Below are 19,607 nucleotides of genomic sequence, written 5' to 3'. Positions count from 1 at the left end.
TTATTCTTTAAGAACTGTAAGATTACATTTTTCTAAATTATAGCCATCCATGATTCTTTAGGATTTATTGCTTATTAAGTAATCACTATATTTTAGATAATAATAACAGATGTATTAAAGAATATCTCTGAATAAAAAGAGAGTTTCTGTTTTTCAAAATTTTTTTTAAACTGGAAAAGGAACGTATCTGTGTGATACCAGCCTTAACATGAGGAATGTCATAATGAGAACTCAACAGTGTAGTTAAAAAAAGTAAGGAATATAAGCAAGTCAAAACAGTATGAGAACATTTTACATCTAGGAAGAGTTTTTGAATTGAATTTACTCCTCTGTACTTAGTAATTGAATTGTCACTATTTTATAGAACATATATATATATAATCCATTTTATATGGCCAAAATGCTTTGAGAAATTGCACATAATTAGGTGTTGAGGCTTAGCAGAGATCTGGTACCCAATATTTGAGTATTTGTATATACTTCCAGGTGAGATTTGGTGTCCTAATTGTGCAGTACTACATAAATAGTCCTGCTCTCCTTAGTATCTCCCTTTCAGTAATTCCATTCTGTTTTTAATTCTGCTTGTGTTTTGGTTGCCTAAGTATTTTCCTTTTGGCTTCTTGTCAAAAGGTAATTAGTTGATTGATGTCATATTGGATCTGGTGTGCACTGAAGAGTAATAAGAAGATTCAAAAATAAATTAATATACCTGTTCTTCTTCTTATACAATTTATAAGCAGAACACTCACATATAGCATACCCCAGGTACTGTGAGCTTGGAGGAAAGCAATTACATCAATTAAAGGATATGCTTCTTGTAAACCATAGGAGTTTATGTCAATTGATATTAATGGCTCCTAGCTGTTGTTTTCACTCTGTTACAGAATGTTAGTTTCCTATTATTAATTGATGAGGCTTGTGGCTTGCTGTGTGGTTATGCAGAACCTGAAATAATATTTAGTCTATGTCTATTTGATGTACAAGATTAACTTCCACGAGCAATGACTTTTTAAACTGGAACAATGAAGTCTATTGTTATTACTATGAAAACTTTTTTTCTATCTCTCTGTTTGGTGACAGGAAGAAAAAGTATAGTGAATATCAGTCCTAAGCAAATATGTGTCTGCCTTTCTTATTGCACTGGGGAACAGAATTATTTTTGCATCATGACCTGATTAAGAAGTGAACCTTGCTTCTTATGAGGATTGATTGAAAAAACTAATTTTGAATTGGCACATAAATATGCAACCTAATTTATGGTTGTAGCAGTGGGGCTGAATGAGGAAAACTCTGTGAAAAAATTTTCTTTTTGAGGGAAAAAAGGCAAAAAGATGAGGCTGAATCCTTACAGTTAAAAACACAATAGAGATAAACATAAATCCTTGTTTCATTCTCAGGCAACTTGCTTATATTGTGATCTATTAATTTATACCATATTGATTTTAGTAACACTAATATTCTTCAGGTTTTTATCCTAAGAATAAAAGATGTTTTAGTTTTCTTTTTGTACCTGTTCTATTTAAAGATGGTTATTCCTCCCCATTTAAATGTGTAGTAGAAATCACTGTTTAATTTTTAATGTTACAACTTCCTCTTCATAGCTGAAGAATTAATTAACTGAGTGTATCCACTTTCTTGGATTTTTTTCTAATTACTCTGCAAGATATAGTTGTGTGTCAGTGGAGGAGGGAGTTTCTTGCTTTTGTACTTGCACATCTCTTTTACTGATAGAAAACCTTCAAAAGCAATGCAATAATGGGGTCAGCTGAGATAAACGATTTCTTATGCCTGCTGGGAGGGAGGCCTAGATGATCTAGAGATGCAAAGGCTGTGTAAATGCTCTGCCTTCTTATCCAACACTTGCACTCTTTGTCCTGAACTTCTGCTGTCTGTTGGAGAGAATTGTAAACCCTTCTGTAATTAATAAAACACACAGAAAATTTTTTACATCTTGCTATTAATACATGACACCAGGATGTCAGAAGAGCAATTACTGTCCTTTAGCACCTTATTTAGACATCAAAAGTATCCATATCCCCATCCTGCGGCAATTCTGACAAAGCCATTTACACCAATTTTGGTATGATCTTCAACTTCTTTCGTAGCTTATGAAGGTAAACCTCAATTTGATTATTGTTTGGTGAAAAGGCACGACTTGCTGTTTGCAAATCAAGAGATGCTGGAAAAAAGTAGGACTGAAGAATCAACTTATTTAGTAAATATCTGCATATTCAGGAAGTTAGAGGGCTACTTTAGAATATGGTTTTGAACCTGCGGTTTGGTTATTTTTCTGTTTGCTTGTTTATGCCAAGGCCATGGGAAGCATTAGATTTTTTAAAAAGAATAATCTTTTACAATACTGCATATTAATTTAGCTACAGAATATACTATGAAGTAATTTTCAATGTATAGTTTTCGTTTTAAAAATGCTGACTAATAATGGTACTGGAAAGAGCACCAAGTTTTGCTAGTTACTTGTGCTCGGCCATGGGGATGTTTTGGCTCCAATGGTCTCTACTCTGCTTTTTAAGCTAAGGATGCTATTCAGTATGTCAGAGGAACAGCAGATATGAGAATTGTGTACCAAGGGGCGGCAGGGAGACCATACTGGAAAGAAAGAAAGAAATATAATTCTGTTCCACTGCAGGATTTGGGCAGTAAGGGATGATTGCATCTCAAGCATAAATCCTTTGTGACACATTACTTATTTTGGAGACACTATGAAAGCAGTAACTGTTACTTGTCCTGTGAGCATTTATGAACAGGATGGCTGGCATTTTAAAAATAGTTATATGACCTTTTGTTATTTCTAGGATCCATCCTGATACTTTTCAGAGTCCTGGGAGATTGTGAATAATACCACAGTATGTGAAAGGACTGCCTGTGTTTTGGCAAAGGGTCAATGTTTTAGAGTGTGCAATATATATTAAGAAATGACTAATGGTAGGAAAGGAGACAAAACAAAATCTGAAGCCAAAAGGACAGTAATAGATATTCTTACATAGTTCGGTCATTGAGTTTTAGTAGCTGCTTAGGACGATGCTTTTCTTCCACAGTCCCTATTTTCCCTGGGGAACCATTAGTGATTGTTTTACTGATTGGCATCTGTTGGCAACTGGCCTAAAAATTTAAAAGAGCCAGTGACCTTTGATCAGAAATCATTGTTGCAGAAGATTTATTTATTTGAATATTATCCTGTCAATTTTACATAGAATAATGACTGTGGAAAATAAGAAACACTCAAGGACAAGTAATGGCCATCTGATATATCTGTCTTTTTTTATTTAAGTGTATTCAGTAGTGAAAACTATTAAAATATAAAACCAATAGTCATGAAAATAAGTTCTGCCCATTAGAATACAATTTGTTTTTATACTTAAAGGAAATTAAAATTGATGAAATCTGTCCTATTAAAATACTTCCTGACTTGCTCTTCCTGAAGACTGGAGGGAGAAAGTGCTGTAAGTGCTATGTACACAGATATATGGGAACCAATTTAGCATGAAAAGAAGAGGTTGTCCTTTAGATTGCAATTCTGAATTTTTCAGACATTCTTGCTCAGTCGTTTCAGCTGTTATGGTGTTTACTTCAAAAGCAGGATACACAAGGTCTTGTAAGGTTTGTATTTGTAATTTTTTTTTTTTAAGTATTTTTTTGCAATTATAAGGAGAATTATCAGACTACTGTAACGGTAAATTACAAGACAGTTATGTTAGTTGATAGGTGAGTGCTCCTGTAATTTCATCACTTTGCTCTAAAGGCATAACTCATTTCAGGAAACTGTTGGTTGTACAGATGCAAAGCAGACGATTGTGCTGAAGTGATCTAAAAATTCATTCAGTGGATTAGTCTACTTCCACAAATTACTCATTTTCATCCCTGACCAAAAGGAGCAGTTTTTACTCTCTTTAAAATAACAGCAATATATATGGCTTGGCCAGACCAAAAGAGAGCAGGCAGCAGTAAAGCTGTTTTTAATACTACTTTTTAAAAAAAGTACAAGGTAGTGTTGTCCTAAATTCCAAATTTTCTGCTGAATGCCATTGTTGATATAACCCAGAGTGAGCTCTGAGGCCGAAACAGAGAGACAGGGAAGAATAATGCAAAATCCCTATATACTTATGTAGAGATCTTTGCTATGAGGGAAAGCTCAACTCCTTCCTGGGGATCATGGAGCCTGCAGAGATGCTGTTAAGCTTTCACACAAGTGATTGCTGGGCAGCAACAAAGCAAAAGAGGAGGGAAAATATGGAACAATAGCGTTAACCCTGGGGCTCTTTCTAATCAAACAATCTGAGCCAGGAATGAGGAGTCAAGCTGCCATTTCTAGAAGTGACTGATGCACAGCTCATGGGTTCACAGGGGTCAGGCCAGCATGGAGGCCAGTCAATGCATGGTTTTCCTTCTGATGACTGTGCCAGGCACTTCACACACTCTGCAAAAAAAACAACTCTTTTGTATTGTATGTTTATTTTTGCCATTGGTGTGTTTTAAATGCAATTTATATTTTTTGTTATTTGACAGACAAAACAAAATTTTAAACTTTGTATTTTTCTAGGAAATTAATTAAGTCATTCTAGTTCAGTAATAAACTACTAGTACTAGGCATTCTAGTTCAGTAACAAACATTTTTTGAAACAATTATTCCTACCTATTTTTTTTCTTTCTCTCAAACTTTCAAAATAAACCAATTTAGGATAAACTTATTAATAAATTAATACGTTTTATTTGTTCACTTGAAATAACCTCTGTTACTTTTATCTAAATTATTTTTCTTATAATTTATAGTTAAATTATTGTAAGTCTTTGCACTGAAATAATGAGATGTAAGAAAAAACAGTTTGGACAGGGTGTTATTTAACAACCTAAAAATTTATCACTAAGAGTTTGCTTAACAGTACACCAAAATGCAAGGTCATTGCCCACAAAGCACAAGCCTCTCCAAAAGAAAATAAATAAACGACAGCAACCAAACAAACAAAAACACCTAGTGGACAATTTCCAGGATGTGATTGAATCCTACTGTGGTTACACTTTTACAATGCCTAGAGAAGCTGATAACCCTCTGTCATAATAAGACTCCATGAAAAAGCAGCTGTTCTTATTATCTGACTAGTATTGTGCTATCTGTAATTCAGGGAAACTGAAAATAAATGAAATTTTATGCATATTTTTGTAGGTGGACAGCTTTATTCATTCATGACTGTTTCAGTTTGTCACTGCTAGGTAATGCACATGTAATAAACCTTTGCATTTCAAAGTAGCTAATTCTCATCCATGTACAAGGCCAGCATGTTTTGTCTGTGTCTGGTATTGAAGACAGTTATGTTAAAATGCTGCTGTTCATTTCAACTCTGCAGTAGATGCTGCATGTAGCATTGCTCAACATTGCTGCTGAGGATCTTATGCCCAAATTCTGAATTACTTTTTATGATAGAAACAGTTGACTGTAGTAACTTTGGAAGTGAATTACTTGGACAGGCTGTGCCATGTGGGAGAGGAATCTGGACAGGCTGGATTCATGGACTGAGGGAATTGGTATGAAGTTCAGTAAGTCAAAGTTGCAGGTCCTGCGCTTGGGTCACAACAACCCCAGGCAGAGCTACAGGCTGGGGGAGGAGTGGCTGGAAATGTGCCCAGAGGAAAAGGAGCTGGATTTACTGGTCAACAGCAGCTGAACATGAGCCAGGTGTGCCCAGGGGCCAGGAAGGCCAAAGGCACCTGGGCTGGATCAGCAATGGTGTGGCAGCAGCAGCAGGGCAGGGATTGTCCCCCTGGACTCGGCACTGCTGAGGCCACACCTCAAATGCTGTGTCCAGTTTTGGGCCTCTCACTACAAGAAAGGCTCTGAGGGTCTGGAGCGAGTCCAGAGAAGGGCAGTGGAGCTGGGGAAGGGTCTGGAGCACAGGTCTGGTGAGGATCAGCTGAGGGAGCTGGGGGTGTTCAGCCTGGAGAAAAGGAGGATCAGGGGACATTATTGCTCTTTACAACTGCCCAAAAGGAGATGTTGACACCTGGGGGTCGAGCTGCATCAAGGTTCAGGTTGGACATAAGGAGCGGTTTCTTCACTGAAAGGATGGTGAAGCACTGGGATGGGCTGCCCAGGGAAGTGGTAGAGTCACCATCTCTGGAGGTGTTCAAGAAATGACTGGAGGTGGCACTTAGTGCAAAGATTTAGCTGACATGATGATATTTAGTCCAGGGTTGGACTCAATGTTCTTAGGGGTCTTTTCCAACTTTAATGGTTCTATGATTCTATGTAATTTTAGAAGTATCTGATTCTCTAATTATTTACTTGCATCAAAGATGCTTTGTTATACTCTGAGAAACTCTCAGTTCCTTTCTTTTTCTAGCTGCAGCTATTGAAAATAATTGAATTTAATTTATGTTTTATTAGGTTGATTTAATTAGTATGTTCAGTGAAATAGCTCTTTATTTTCTCTCCCATTTGCCTGATCTTAATTTCTATGCCAAATTTAATATGAAGGCCTTAAATCTTGTCTCTTGCTTAGAGGAAAGGTCAGGCATCAAGTTCCATCACGCTCTAGAGAGAAGAATAATGTGTTATGTTATGCTATGTTCACAGTCCTTCAGTGCTTGGAGCAATTCTGAATGACCAGTCACATATGAGAGTAGCTTTTGCTTACATCTCCTTCTGTCAAAACAAACTTCTTGTCTTTCCCCCCTTCTTGAAGACCTCTCTTGCTGGGTTTTACTGTGTTTGTGTATTTGTTTTGGATTTTTTATTTTTTTTACTGTAGATAGTTTTGGTATAAGAAATACAGTGGTGTATATTTTTTTTTTAATTTGGGGTGAAATTATAATAGCTGCTGAAAGTGTCTCTTTTTCACTTGCAGTAGCACGATGATATAATCTAAATATGAGTAATTAAAGTTGCCTGTACATATGAAATATAAACAAATATGGAGGAAAATTCCATTACTTGGAACCTACCATTCCAGTAACTGGTGTGGGTTTTCTTTGCTACAGTTATTAGTAGAATAATATTGAAGTGCTTTTTGGCCACAACTGAAGATGTTTTCCGTATTTATGTGGTTTTGTTAACACAAATATTTAGTCATGAACTGAAGATGGCTAAGCTAAGTAATAGTTTTGTTTTTTGCAGCTTTCTTTATAGCATAATTCAAGCTGGAAGAGATCTTTGTATGTCTCAGGTTTAAAGTAGGGTCAGCTCTGACATCAGGCCAGATTGCTCAGGACTTTAGCCATGTGAGTCTTTTAAAACCTCCAGGGACAGAACTTGTACAGAACTTGTACAAATTCTCTGGGAAATCTACTCTTGCCTTCTGCTAGGGGTCTCAAAATTCTCTTTTATAGTTCAGAATGACTTAATGCATGAATTAAAAACTATGTTCGGTAGATCCAATATCCTAAGAAAATCTGAAAAGGGAAAAGAAAAACAACCAAAAAACAAAATCAGCTAGTTGATAACAGCCTTGTTTATCTGCAGCAAAATAATGAAAAATAATTAATCCTAATAAATTATTTTTTCCTTAAAAGAACCTTAGAAAAGGCGTTATAATGAAATCAAAAGATATAATTTAATATTCAATTGGTTCAACTTTCTGCATAATTTATTACCAAATGTATGCTTTTCTTTAATCTAAGTTTTTTTTTTTTCCTTAAGGCAATTTACTGCTTCTGTTAAAGGGTAGTGGAGATTAACTTCCTGATGTGAGTAGAGACCTGATAGACCCATCCATTTTTTATTTTGTTTACATACCAAGTTATTTAAATTCATTGCAATGACTCCACATTTTGTTATATGAAATGTTATGTATGAAAATATTTGTGGTTAGAGCAAGACCTTTGAAACAAACTGAGTGATTGGGAAGAATTCTGTGAAGTGTAGCTAACCCTGTCAATAAAAATTCTACTCTCAGAAAACTGTTCAATAGATACATATTGAGTATACTAGAATACACCATTGAAACAATGAATGACAGCAATTATTGAGCAAGAAGCTTAGGTTTTCATTAGCTAGCTGATGACTTCCTGAAAGAGGGCAGTAATACTTGTTATACTTTGCTCCTTAAAAAAAAAAAATGAAAAAAACCCTATCCAAAATAACCACCAAATCAAAACAACTTTTTGTATGTTTTTAATTCATATTACTCCTTTTAGTTGGAATATGGGCACAAAAATTGTAAATCATACAATTTTAAGCATTCAAGAAGTTCCAGCATAGTTAGTGATGTTTGTTTCAGATTGGATCAATGGATAATGTGTTTTCATGGTAAGCACTAAAACATTTGCAGATGAATCTCCTTGACCACAACTGACTTTTCAATACTATTTTAGTCTACAGTTTAAACATTTTCTTTTAAAGGTGAAAAGAGCACTTTTTTAATCTTCTGAATTGGATATTACAGGATCTAATACTTTCCTCAGGACTCTGCTGGGTATCTATCATGCTCAAGGATGAACCCTTCAAGCAGTGCTCAGATTATGTAGGGTTTTCTTTATTTGTTTTCTTTTCCTTCTGATGTTGGCATCCAAATGGATTCATGTGTCATCTCAGAAGCTGATCACAGGTAATTAAATTGATTCGTATGCAGCTGAACTCAGAGCCTTAGGGAAGGGTTGGACTGCTTCCACTGGAAAAAAAGAAGATAAAGGTCTGGCCAGAGGTAGGAGAGGAGGCAATTTAATAAAAAAACCAAATTCTGAATTAATTTTGGTTTATGTGACATTCTATTTTCTTCAGTTCCCAACACAATTATATACCTGTGTCTGAAAGGATAATTAAACTAAAGTACATATATAATTCTAAAGCAGTGTGCTTTATGTTTAACACTGAGACTTCAAACTGGTTTTTCACCAGTGTTCAGTTAGTGATTTTCTCTTAGTCTTGGCTGCCTGTAGCTAACATGGGATTGTAAAGAGGTGAAGCACTCTGAGATGAAGGGAGAGCTAATTTGTTTAAAACAAAATCTAGGTGAGGAATTTAAATTTACCTTGCAATGAATTGCAAGTCCTACACAAATTATCAGTGGCATGAATCTGCTTCATGTATTTATGTATTTATGGAAAAGATCTACACAATAAACTAGCTGCAACTGGACAGAGAGATGAAAGTGCAGCGTTTCTGAAGCCGTCTGAAAAGATCTCAAAACATGATAATTTGAAATCTTCCAGTCAGTTGCATATAACAGTCAAATCCTCCTTATTTAAAGCCAACTGTGTTATTCCAAATGCTGGAAGAACTGGGAAACATATTTACCCTGAACAAGTAAAAGATATAACTTAAATATTGAATTTAATATAGTTAAGCATGGCAAATATATTCCCACATGAAATATTTTATAAGAAAAATGTTAGCTTCTATGACAACTGTGTATTTATAAAAACTAAAATGAAAAAGGCAGAAAGCATAAAATTCTCAGTCTTTAGTCTACCAATATAATTTTATAGCTTTTTACTAAATGCAATCTCATGTGCTTTATCTTTTCAAGTGTATTATTTCTTTCTTTCGGGATACTCTCCCTTGTTTCTACCCAACAATCCATTTTTTTTGGCGGGGTTCCCTCTTCACTTTTGAGCTGTTATTGAGCTTCTCGCCTTGACAATCTCTGTGAATAGAAAGTACTTCCTCTAGATGCATTTCAAGATCACTGCTCTTGTCAATCAAACTCCTCAAAAATCTTTAGAGTATGTTCAGAACAGATGTAAATCTTTTCAGCTTAAAGAAGCTCAGTGGGATTCTGGTGAACTGTACCTTGCTTTGATCTTTAACATCAGAAGAAGAAACAAAATGGAAAATCACTCAGTTATAGTCCCTAGAGATCACATAATCTCAGAATGGATAAAGTTAGACAGGACCACATCTGGCCCAGAGCACATGGCACAGGGTTGCATTCAGTTGGCTCTTGAATAGCTCCAGTGAGGGAGACTCCACAACCTCTGTGCACAGTCACTGCACAGTAAAGTTCTTCCTCATATTCAGGTGGAACTTACTGTGTGTCAGTTTCTTCCTGTTGCCTCTTGTCCTATTGCTTGGCACCACTGAGAAGAGCCAGTGAATAAAATTGCCATGCTGCCCCCTAAATACCAAGCAAGCATTGCCTTAGGGTACCCATTAATGTGACCTTTGTGGGTGTGGGATCAGGCTTTGCATCACTGTGGCAACAGCTACAGAGATTAGGAGACCTTTTTGCCCTTCCACGTCCCATTGGAGGGTGAATGCAAGCTGCCCTTTTCTTCTGGGTGCCTCATCATGTCCCCTGCTGAGGAGAACAAGGAAAGACACTATTCCATGTTCCCTTGCATCTGCAGCCTGCAACATCCATTCAGAGCTAAAGACTTTCTGAAAACCATGCTGGATGACTGTTTTTATCAGGGAGAGGTTTGTGGTCAAGAGTGGAAATTGTATTTGGGTAGTAAATAAAAGTTTCAGAATTCTTTGTATCTGTCCCATTCCTTTTCAGTAAGTTCCACTTTGGTTTTCAGAGTGACACCTTTTCAGCTCTTTGTGTCCTTTTTTCTCTTCCTCCTTCCTTTGCCTGCTCTGTTTCTTTCTTAGTGTCTATCTGTACCCATGGCAGCTCCAGCCAAAGGCCCTCACTGCATCATTTTTCCCAATTCATGTGCTAAAACAACTCTTGATTGAGTTATGAAAGCTGCCTGTGAAATGAGATAGGATCTGTAAGACCTTTCTTTGCTTGGGTTTCAGCCCTTTCAGATCTCTACCTTGAAGGGCAGGAACATCTTTTCCTTGCTGGAAACTGGAATTCCATACCATTGCACTGTGTGCCATGGATCAGGGAGTGGAATTGCTGGGGCTCCTGGGGTGCTGTTTCTGCCGTGCCTCACAAGGGAGCTGTGCAGGTGCAGGTGACAAGGTCCCAAAAGCTGTGTGGGCTCCCTGAGCAGACAGTTAATGTTTGTCTGCTGGACATGTTCAAGCATATTCCGAGCTCGAAGCAGAGGGAAGAAGAAAAGGGAAGCGAGGAGCTGACAGAATCATGGAATGCTTGCAGCTGGAATAGACTGTGCAGGTGTTTTGATCCCATTAGGGAGAGATGCCTTTGCCCAAATGAAAGCACAAATGAGAGCACATGACAACAACATACAGATTTCATTTAACATGGACTTTATTTAACAAAAAAGGAGAGGTAGAGAGATAGAAATAAATAGGAAAGTTGTCTCAGAGGTCCTCAGAGAGAGAGAAGGAGAGAGCAGAAGATAATCAGTTGAAACTAGATGATATTTAAGGTCCTTCCATTCATTCTGTCATTCTAGAAGATGTGTGGATGTGTATTTTAATTTGATATTATTATTTATGGCTACTACTATTTAATCTTCTTCATCTTAGTCTTCTTTACTACTACTACTACTACTACTACTAATCTTTTTCTTAATCTTAGTAATTCTTATTTTTCTTATTCTTCTTATTACTTTTCCTATTCTGTTTATTTCTTATTTATTTCTACTCTTATTTCTTCTTTTTATTCTTCATCTTGTTGTTCTTATAATTCTTATTTGCATTATTATTCTTTTTATTTATTTTTTAATATTACTACTACTACATTTTCTTCTTTATCTTCTTATTCTTCATATTCTTATTCAAGTTACTATTATTATTGTTGTTTTTCCTTATTATGTACTATTCTATTTCTTCATCATCTTCTTAACCTTATTCCTATTTTTTTTTGTTGTTGTTGTTTGTTGGTTTTTTGGAGGGAATTTTTTATTTATTTTTATTTTTATTTTTATTTTTATTTTTATTTTTATTTTTATTTTTATTTTTATTTTTATTTTTATTTTTATTTTTAGTGTGTTTTTCTTTCTTACTACTACTGTTGCCTAAACCCAGCTTTCATTGTAATGGGAGAATGGTTTGTGTGGCAGTCCTGCTCAGCCTGGGGGCCCCATCCAGGCACGGGCAGCCCGTGTGGCTCACTCAGGATGCTGGGCAGGCTCTGGGCCAGCCAGCAGAATTACCTTCAGATACTTACATTGATATGGCCCCCTATAGATATTTTAAAATAACCTGAACTTTTTTATAGTTTCTTCCAATAACTGATTCCAGCATTGTATCTCCTTTATTAAGCATAGAAAATGCAGCAATTGAACTGCATTATTTCATGAGATTCCCTAGAGCCATCAAGACTCAGACACCTTTCTGAGTCACAGTGTCATTCTTGCTCTGGGCAAGAAGGTAGCAATTTGCTGCTGGCCTAATTTTACTAGCTCAAAGTTTCCAATTTCTCCCCTACCTTCTCTTCCTATCTGTGTAGCTTCACTTCCCTGGCCAGGAAAAGCTCACTGATTTTTGATGGACTGAACAAGGAGTGAAGGGAGATGTTGCATTGCATTAGTCTTGAGAAAGTGCCCTGAACTGTTCAGGAGCAGCTGAGCTCTTCAGTTTTCATCTCTTTCCTGTAGGAGCTCTGTTGTATTTTGACATTTATGAGTGCATATTAGAAACCAACAAACAATAGAGCACTGATATTAAATTAGTTTTGCTGGTAGTTCAACACTTTATGTACACTTTCCATGTGTTTACTTAATGTTTAAAGACTGTTTCTAATATTTTGGTGGCAGGCAGCTTTTCTTCAGTGACTGCAAAACAAAACAAATCAGTGAAACTGTGGACTGCTTTAAAAAAAATTAAATATATATCAAATGTCAGAGGTCAGAATTTAATTTCCAAAATTATCTTTTTGACCATCAAAGATTAATTTTCTAATCTTTTGTTTCTTTATGAATGGCTATACACCTTTTCATTTATTTGTGTTGTACTGCACCTCCCTGATCTGCTGGCTGAGAACTTTTTGTAAAGTAATATAACATTTGCTGAAATGTTATGGTTCGAGGAAAGATTCTATTATATGACATCACATTTATTTCTGTCCTGTGTAGTGTATGCTTGTGCAATCTAGTCTGAAATAGGTTAGTAGATCAAAAATAATACAATGGGATAACCTGTGTGATTGATGATGGAGAGGACGGGCAGGACAGCAGTCAGGCAGACTGCATGGTATATTGGGAATTTCTACAAAATCACTGTGTTAAATTAATATCCACATCAATTTCTATCCCATAAAATTTGGCTCCGCTTTTAAATTTATGTTATGATCACAGGGATGACTAATTTTCTTTTCTGATGTTTGACTTTTATAAATATACCACAATTCAAAGCCATGACAGCGTAGTGTTATATTACTAATGAATGAAGTTAAGCAAAGACTTTAGATGATTTCAAGTTTTACGAAATATTTTGAGACAAAATTTAGATATTAAAAGTTACATGTCACCTAGCATTTTGGAATCAGGTACTTCTTGATTTGAATATCTCAGCTAGAACATGTGTCTCAACTATTTTTGAACCTTTTCTGCCATGGGAGCTCATATGGTATAGATGCTGTCAATTACCAGAGAAAGAGTTGACTTATAGTAATTTTTAAAAATAGATGTGGCAGTCAATTTAGATTTTGTATTCAACAGAGCAGAAAAAGAAAGTTTGAAACATGGATTTTAACTGAAATGGTAAAAACTATCCTAAACTAAACAGATGTTGTTATAGTATTGAGTTAATTAATGCATTGAGAAAAAAATCTTGTTCAACTCTATTTTAACATAATTCAGAATTCTCTTGCTTCTCTGTGTGTTATTTCCAGGATCTGGGCCTGTGGACTATTTTTATTCTGGAGATAAATTTCATAATTTCTAATTTTAAAACGTTAAGCAGATAGTGTTGAATCAGATTTTCCTTCATGAGGTTGTATTAAGCCAGTGTAATATAGTTAAGTAAAGAATTCCTCCTATTTACCTAAACACTTTATATTTTGAGAATACAGTTAAAGGTTATTTGGCATAAGGGCAATGATCTTATTTTTAGGTCTGAGTGTGATTAGCTATTTTTTTAATACATGTGGCTATCATTTATGTGAAAATGTTTGCGCACATTTCAAAATTTTGTCTTTATTTTGACAGAGAAAATTGAAAATTGCACAGAAACATGACTGAGGTCTCAGCAATGGTGGTTTTGTGGAAGCTCTATTTTTTAGTGTATAGAGCATAAGGCCAGTTTATAGACTGACAATCAGTTCCACAAAACCAAAGAGAAGCTGTTGAAGAGGAACTCTCTTCACAAGGGAACATGAGGAAACACCCCTATGGATCTTTCGCCTTGGAGGCTTCTCAACATCCCCTAGCAAACCTAAGCCTCACTGATACCAGCACCATACACTTCCATGAATGGTCTGAAGCTTCCCTCCCCTTCTTTCCTCCAATATCTAATCAGCTGGTAAAACTGTCTGATAGTCTGTGAAGTAGAGAAGTTTCTTCCGTGATGTATGTGTGGAGCAGGAGACAATGGTCTTTATTCAAGCTTGTTTTTCATCTTTTCAGCAACAGTAAGCCTACTAGAATTTTCTAAAGCATCTAACATCTTTCTCATTTCACTTAAAAGCCGAGAGTGGTCTAATGAAGGTGACATTCTGCTGAGTTATATGGTATAGTATTTAATCTCAGTGTTCCAAAGAAAAAAATAGTTTTGTTCTTTTTCTCTGAACTCCTGACTGCACTGCACGTTGCTTCACATTTCTGTTCTCCAGGCAAAAACTGACCATTAAATCCATTTATGTACCTTTTTCCAGCTACAGTTCTCAGAGTTTACTTATTGTATTATATTATTTTAAAATATTTTCATTGACTCTAATTATATAATAACTACATCCATTCCTACTTGCTTAAATGAAATATACAGAGTGAAGGGAAGATCAGAATCACTGAAAATATCTCATTTTTACCTATCAGTTTTTCAAATTCTCAGAAGTTGAATTTAAATTTATGAAATTCATATTCTTACCTTCAAATTCAACCTTCTTCAAAAGGATGGGAAATTAAGTCAATATTTTAATTTCTTTGATTACTGAATTAATCTATCTTTGAAGTAAGCAGATTTACAAAATGGTCTTTAAAAGCTGCATCACAGAATCACGGAATCACTGAGTTAGAAGAGACCTTCAAGATCATTGAATCCAGCCCATGCCCTAAAACCACAACTAAACCATGGCACCAAGTGCCACATCCAGTCTTTTTTTTAAACACATCCAGGGATGGTGACTCCACCACCTCCCCAGGCAAACCATTCCAATACTTTATTATTCTTTCAGTGAAAAACTTTTTCCTAATATCCAACCTATATTTCCCTTGGCACAGCTTGAGACTGTGTCCTCTCATTCTGTCAGTTGCTGCCTGGAGAAAGAGACTGACCCCCACCTGACCACAGCCACCTTTCAGGAGTTGTAGAGAGCGATAAGGTCACCTCTGAGTCTCCTTTTCTCCAGGCTGAACACCCCCAGCTCCCTCAGCCGTTCCTCACAGGGTTTGTGTTCCCAGCCCCTCACCAGCCTCGTTGCCTCCTCTGGACGTGCTCAAGCGTCTCAAGGTCCTTCCTGAACTGAGGGGCCAGAACTGGACACAGCACTCGAGGTGTGGCCTCACCAGTGCTGAGCACAGGGGAAGAATGAGCTCCCTGCTCCTGCTGGCCACACCATTCCTGATCCAGGCCAGGTGCTGTTGGCCTTCCTGGCCCCCAGGGCACACTGCTGGCTCATGTTCAGCTGCTGTCACCAGCACCCTCAGGTCCCTTTCTTCCTGGGCACTGTCCAGCCACACTGTCCCCAGCCTAAAACATTGCAGGGGGTTTTCATGGCCAGGACTCAACACTTGGATCTATTAAACTTCATCCCACTGGACTTTGCCCATCCATCCAACCATTCCAGGTCTCTCTGCAGAGCCCTCCTCCCTTCCAATAGATCAACACATGGTCCCAGCTTAGTGTTGTCAGCAAATTTACTAATGAAAGACTCAGTACCCTCATCCATGTCATCAATAAAAATACTGAACATATCTGGCCCCAGCACAGACCCCTGAGGAACACCAGTAGTGATTTGCCATCTCCTGGATGCAGCACCGTTCACCACCACTCTGGGCCCGGCCATCCAGCCAGGTCTTAACCCAGCAAAGAGCGCTCCTGTCCAAGCCGTGGGCTGCCAGCTTCTCCTGGAGTGTGCTGTGGGAGACTCAAAGGCCTTGCTGAAGTGCAAACAGACAACATCCACAGCCTTTCCCACATCCACCAGGTGGGTCACCTGGTCATAAAAGGAGAGCAGGTTGGTCAGCCATGACCTACCCCTCCTAAACCCGTGCTGGCTGGGTCTGACACCCTGGCCATCCTGTACATGCTGTGTGATCACACTCAGTATAAACTGTTCCATTTCCTTACCGGGTACCGAGGTCAGGCTGACTGGCCTGTAATTACCAGGATCCCCCTTCATTCACTTTTTGTGAATGGGAGTCACATTGGCCAGCTTCCAGCCATCTGGAACCTCACCAGTGAGCCAGGAGTGTTGGTAAATGATGGAGAGCAGCTTTGCAAGCTCATCTGCCAGCTCCATCATCACCCTGGGATGGATCCCATCTGCTCCCATAGATTTATGAACATCCAAGCAGCTCAGCAGTTCTCTGGCTGCCTCCTCCTGGATGACAGGGGGACCATTCTGCTCCCTGCCACCATCTACCAACCCAGGAGGACAGTTGTCCTGAGGACAAGCCATCTTCCTACTGAAGACTGAGGCAAAGAAGGCATTAAGTGCTTCTGCCTTCTCATTTGCAGTAACTAAGTTCCCTCCCACATCCAGTAGAGACCAAAGGTCAGTCTTACCTGTCCTTTTACTATTAATATATTATTTTTATTATTAAATTATTATTTATTATTATTATATTATTTTACTATTAATATATGTGTAAAAACATTTATTATCCTGTACAAAAGTTGCCAAATTAAGTTCAAACCAAGCTTTGCCCTCCCTACTTTTTTCCTACATACCCTAGCAACCTCCTTAAATACTTCCTGAGAGACATGACCCTCCTTCCAAAGATGATATTTCTTTTTATTCCTAAATTCCTTCAAGACCTCGTTGCCCATCCAGGCTGGATGTTTGCCTTGTTGACTCCTCTTTTGGCACACAGGGACAGTCTGTTCCTGTGCCCTCAAGATCTCTATTTTCAAGCGCACCCATCTTTCCTGAACTCCTTCGTTTTTAAGCTTCCCAATGAACTCTCTGAATAAGTCTCCTAAATAGGCCAAAGTCTGCCTTCCATAAGTCCAGTGTAAAAGTCTTATTTTTGCTCCTCCTGATTTCACCAAATATCAAGAATTCTATAATTTCATGATCACAGTGCCTCAAGCGCCCTCCAACCACCACATCTCCCACCAGCCCACCTCTATTTGCAAACAACAGGTCTAACATGGTCCCTCCCCTGGTGGGCTCACTCACCAGCTGTGACAAAAAGTTGTCTTCCACATTCTCTAAGAACTTCCTGGACTGTCTCTTTTCTGCTGTATTTAGTTCCCAGCAGATGTCTGGCAGGTTAAAGTCACCTACAAGAACAAGGGCTGGTGATCCTGAAACATTCTCCAGATGTTTATAGAATGAGTAGTCCCCCTCTTCTTCCTGGTTGGGTGGACAAGAACAGACTCCCAGTAGGGTTTCAGCCTTGTTGGCCTTCCCCTTAATTCTTACCCAGAGGCATTCAACTCCATTGGCAGTTTGTTCCAATACCTATGTTTCAATAGTTTCAATACCTATGGCGTCAAAAGCCTCCCTAATACAAAGTGCCACCCCTCCACCTCTTTTCCCTTTCCTGTCTCCTCTTCTGAAGAGCTTGTAGCCATCCAGTGCAGCTCCAGCTATTTGAGTCATCCCACCATGTTTCTGTGATGTTTTCCTGGCTTTGCTGCTGTACCACGGCCTCCAGCTCTTCCTGTTTGTTACCCATGCTGTGTGCATCGGTATAGGTGCACCTCAGCTGGGCTACTGATCTCGCCCCTAACTCAGGCTTCCCACCCTTGGGCCTGCTTCCAGAGAGCCCAGCTGCTCCTCCTTCCCCTTCAAACCTTAAAGTCCTCTCAATGAGTTCTGACAGTTAATGAGCTAAAGTTCTTCTGCCCTTAACAGAAAGATGGAGCCCATCCAGTTCCAACAGGCCAGGTGCCATAAAAGTTGCCAAAGAACCCAAAATTCTGCTGATTACACCAGCCCTTGAGCCACTTATGGATAATGTGGGCTCTCCTACCCCTTTCATCATTTTTCTCTGCCACCAGAGGGACTGAGGTAAAGACTACCCCTGTTCCTGCCCTATCAACCACTTGACCCAGTGTCCTCAAGTCCCTTTTAATTGCCTTGACACTTCTCTTTTCAATCTCATCGCTGCCAACCTAGAGTATCAGCAGTGGGTAATAATCACAGGGCTGAATCAGCCCAGGAAGTCTCTTGGTACATCTTTCTATCAACTTCAGTTTTTAAATTCAGCATATGTAATAAAAAACAAAACACCTACAAAAAGTATATTTTCTTTTTTTGAAAGATTGGTGCTTATAGTTCATTCTCTCTCTACTTCCAAACACTGTAAGTAGCTTCATAAGGTGCTACTGTATATAAAATTCCAATAGTTTTACAGTCCATCCATATTCCTGTCCCTTATGCATATTTAATATTATATTGCCCGATTATGTATATTTTTGTGTATTCTGGGAGTAACTGCCCAGTCCTTTCTCAGTGCTTTGTGAAGAACAAGGATGCCTTTAGTTCAGTCGTGTCCTTTAGAAAGGGAAGTATGTGTTTATTTTCCCAACACAAGTCTTAATGACATCTCAAGGTAATCAAATTCTGGAAAAAAAAGGTTTTATTTTTATTTAACCATACTAATGTAGGCATTTACCTTGAAGTTTCCAGAAGAATATACCTGTCTCTGGTTGTATACTTACCCATATATATGAATGAAAGCAATAAGATTCTTTCCAACAGGATGATGCATGTTTTACCTGCAAGCATGGAGCATACACTTGAACATTCACAGGCATTTTGTGTTCTGTCCAAGGAATTTGGTAGAAGTTAGATCAGAGACAAAAATCATCATCTGAACACTGATGTAAATAAAACACACAAATACTTGAAGCCACATAGGGATTCATCAGAGAGCCACTTGGCACATTATTTTAGTCAGAAGTGAAAAAAAAAAAAAAAAATTTATTCAATTTTGACACACTCTCACATCCTTTACAGAAACCTGTTCAGTTGCTGAGGACTGAATAGTTCAGTGAGTGCAGGACACCTCCATTCTAATTTACATTAATTTATTGTGAATCTTATTTAATTCTTTAAATTTCTCTTTAGCCAATTTAGCTTCATCACAAGAGCAATGTTCATCTGAATCAGTCCTGTGGGCATGATTTTTTACAGCTAATTAGTCATTCATTAGCTACTAGCCCATAGAAAGCAGGATGTTTCTTGGTTTAACTGTTAATCAATAGATTAACTCTGTTCTTCCTGTTTAATTTTGTAGACACTGAAAAATTCATGGAAATATCCTTTCAGTCTTCTTGGGAAAATACTTAAGTTCTAAAATAAATGCTGAAAGGGCTATGATAAACATTTTTTTCTCACTAATGTAAAAATAAGTATAGAAAAAGTCACATAATTATGATTTCTTTCGATTTTTTTTTTTCTTTGACTATGCTGACATTATGGAGATTCAGTTTTACTTTATGTGATGTCTGATTCTTCAAGCTG

General features: G+C 37.6%; 1 protein-coding gene across 1 annotated transcript in view; it reads left to right on the top strand.

The window, feature by feature from the left end:
- The window catches only part of IL1RAPL1 (interleukin 1 receptor accessory protein like 1), a 663,496-nt gene that overhangs the window by 87,564 nt on the left and 556,325 nt on the right, over nt 1–19,607 (top strand). The window lies entirely within an intron of this gene.

Source organism: Poecile atricapillus, chromosome 1 (assembly GCF_030490865.1).
Source record: "Poecile atricapillus isolate bPoeAtr1 chromosome 1, bPoeAtr1.hap1, whole genome shotgun sequence".
In the NCBI taxonomy this organism is placed as follows: Eukaryota; Metazoa; Chordata; class Aves; order Passeriformes; family Paridae; genus Poecile; species Poecile atricapillus.
This window is presented reverse-complemented; position numbering and strand designations above follow the sequence as displayed.